This window comes from Myotis davidii, unplaced genomic scaffold (assembly GCF_000327345.1).
Source record: "Myotis davidii unplaced genomic scaffold, ASM32734v1 scaffold207, whole genome shotgun sequence".
Lineage (NCBI taxonomy): Eukaryota > Metazoa > Chordata > Mammalia > Chiroptera > Vespertilionidae > Myotis > Myotis davidii.
This window is the reverse complement of record NW_006298349.1, coordinates 1,000,474-1,003,807: the sequence shown is the minus strand read 5'-3', so window position 1 is coordinate 1,003,807 and position 3,334 is coordinate 1,000,474.

Sequence of the window (3,334 nt, the reverse complement as noted above, 5' to 3'; positions counted from 1 at the left end):
ATTTAATTTTCTAGCAATTCCTCCTTTTCTTTCATTTGGGGGTTATTTCTTTGTCTCCCCATTTTTGCTGTCCCCCTTTTTTTGTTTTTATGTATTAGATCAAACTGCTACACCTCCCAGACTTTGTCAGGTAGTCTTATGTAGCAGGTGTTCTGTGGAGCCTAATGGTGCAGTCTCTTAGCTCTCCTGAGGGGGTGCTCTAGGAAAGACCCTTGTTTGAGTTTTTGAGTTCTCCTGTTGTAATTGGGTCATGAGAGTTATTTTTCTGTTTGTGGATGGAGCCTTCTCTCAGGCTGGCTGACTATGTGGTTCACCCTCGATCATGTCGTGCAAGCTGTTGTGGAAGTGCTGACCAAACAGAATAAAATAAACCCAACAAAACACAAAACAAAAAAATACACAAGATCCCTATAGCACCACACAAAACAACCACCTGAGTAGAGAGAATCAGAAACAGAGAGCCAGAATGATAGGAAAAATATGAGGAGAAAACAAAACGAACAAACAAAAAAGCACAAACAACAAAGCAAAACAAAAATGAAAGGGGAGGGGAGGAATATGTAGGTGCAGAATTGAAATAAAGAAAATAAGAATAAAGAGGGAATAGGGGAAGGAAAACAGTTTAAAATTAAAGGAGGAAGAAAATAAAATAAAATAAATTTCAAAGGAAAATAGAGGAGAAAGCAGATAGACCTAAAATAAGAAAGGGAAAAAAGGTGAGAAAGCAGATGAAAAAGTAAAGAGAAAAGGAAAAGGAAAAAATTGAGAAGTGAAAAAAAGAAACATTGATTAGTAAAAGGGAAGAGGAAAATTAGAATATGAACAAAATAGACACTAAAATAATAACAACAACATGATATAACAACAAGACATGATATAAAAACAACAAAAACATGATATAAAAACAACATTGATACAAACAGTGACTGATAAATTAATTAAACTTATTCTAACATCTCCCTGTACACCACATTAAGAGTGAAAACACTTTCAGAGTGCTTGACTAATTTCCCTTGTGATGAAGTATTTACAACTTTAACTGTAACATCACATGCTCTTCAAACGCGAGAGAAAGCAACATAATGAAGGGAAGGTGAGAACACTCCTGCACATCTCCTACTGGGGATGTGCCCGCAACCCAGGTACATGCCCTTGACCGGAATCGAACCTGGGACCCCCCAGTCCGCAGGCCGACGCTCTATCCACTGAGCCAAACCGGTTTCGGCAGGTCGCAATCTTTTGATAAGATTTACTAGTACCATTTACTATTAAGATTTCTCAATAGCATAATGATTGCACATACTTTCAATTTTAATTTATGACACGGCATTCCCGAAGGAGTAATACTATTAAGAAATTCAATGGGAAAATTTTCCTTTTCGGCATCATCTGTTGAATCGATGGAATCATTACTCAAATAGGTATGAAAATCTCCATCAAGTATATCCAAAATTTCTTCATTCACTTTATGAATGTGCTCATTTTTTGGACAAAGAATTGCACATTTAGATATATTTTTAATATTATCTATAGATGTACTATTTCCAAAGGTAGCTTCAATAATAGATCCGTTACAAATCATTTCACAGGGGATTTCAATAATACCCATTCCTAAATGAAAACTGCTATCAAGTTTGCCATCTCCAAGTTTTATTAACCATCCACTATAAGTAGAATCCTCTGATCTCATATTTGTTTTAAGAGACAACTTTCTGAAACATCCCCAAACATCACAGACCTTTAAACTTGTTTGTACTATGGCTTGATCGTATAGCATGTGGCACAACACTGAGACAGTGTCGAAAATCCCCTCTGAGAAGGATAACTTTCCCACCAAATGCAACATTCAAATTCATAATCTCTCTTAGTAACCTGTCTATGGCGTTTATAGCATGACTGGATGCCATGGTGCATTCATCAATAATGAGAAGTTGGTCCTTTTCAATGGTATTAGCAACTTCACTCTTTATATCAAGTCTAGAAATTGAAGTTTCATTTAGTGGAATTGGTAATTTATATTGGGAATAAAAGGTTTTTCCGCCAAGGAGTAAATTTGCAGCAATTCCTGTTGACGCTGTGGGTAAAACAGTACCATCATGACCTCTACTATAATGTATTAACATTTTATACAGATATGTTTTTCCACTACCACCTGGACCATCCAAGAAAAAGCATTTGGAGTGTACCGCTTGATATTCAGTGGTGGAAGTTATAGTCTGAAAGGCTGCCAACTGTTCATCATTCAGAGAATTTATCAAAACCTCTGCCTGTTGTCGCTCATACGATTCATGACGTGCATTTGCATTCATTAATAAAGGATAGTCTGGGAGTTGGAAATGCGAACATTTTATCCCAGGCAATGTGAATACTTCTTGAATTTCGTTAAGGGCATGCGTTTCACAGTTCACACAGGCACCTTCACTTCAGTGTAATTTCCAACAAAAATCTTCAATAAAATGAGATTTATTCTCATCCCATAATTTGTCTGCATCAGAAGGACATCCAAACACGCATATATATGCAAAAAGTTGCCGTAGTTGTTTGGGCAGATTAAGGATGATCGCATTATCAATCGTATCTTTCCAAATAGTATCGCCGATTAATAATCCTCGATGTTTAGCAGCTTCATGAAATGTATCATAAATTACACCTCCTACAGTTCACAGATCAGCAAAACTTGCCGCACCTTTCACATGCAGAAGCAGAAGTCTAGGTAATATCGTTCTGGTTCTCGAAAGCTCACAGTGAACAGTCTACCTAATACTTATTCCCACCCTTTCGGCATTTTCTCCACGAAGAATTATTAAACACATAATGCTGTGGAATCTCCCAATAATAATAATAATAATAATAATAATGTGCATCGGAATCTTCTCTATTCAATAAGAACCAAGCCATCAAAGTCGAGTAATGCCTTTAGCCCTATCCATAACTTCAGCAAAATCATCTGCATGAAAATATAAATTCTGATCATTTGGCAAGTGAATAGCTAATCTTGTGATTGCATGGGATTGGTTATGCATTCGCATTCCAAAAAGTCTCCAAACAGCCTCAGGAGCGCTCACATACCTGGAGTCAATGAAGTCCTGTACTTCGTCATGGTTGATAATATTTTTCTCAGAAATTTGAATATTTTCACAGTCTTGCCCTTTCTAGATGTATTTAAATAGATATTTGACACTTCTAATTGATTCACAGACTTCAACATTTATATGACAGTTATACTTGAGGCACAAATACAGGTTAAAAGGGACAATCCAAGTATTATCGACAATTTTATTTCCAATAGAAGTGGTGCTACCAGATCTTCGTTTGTATTTGGGTTATCCATCAA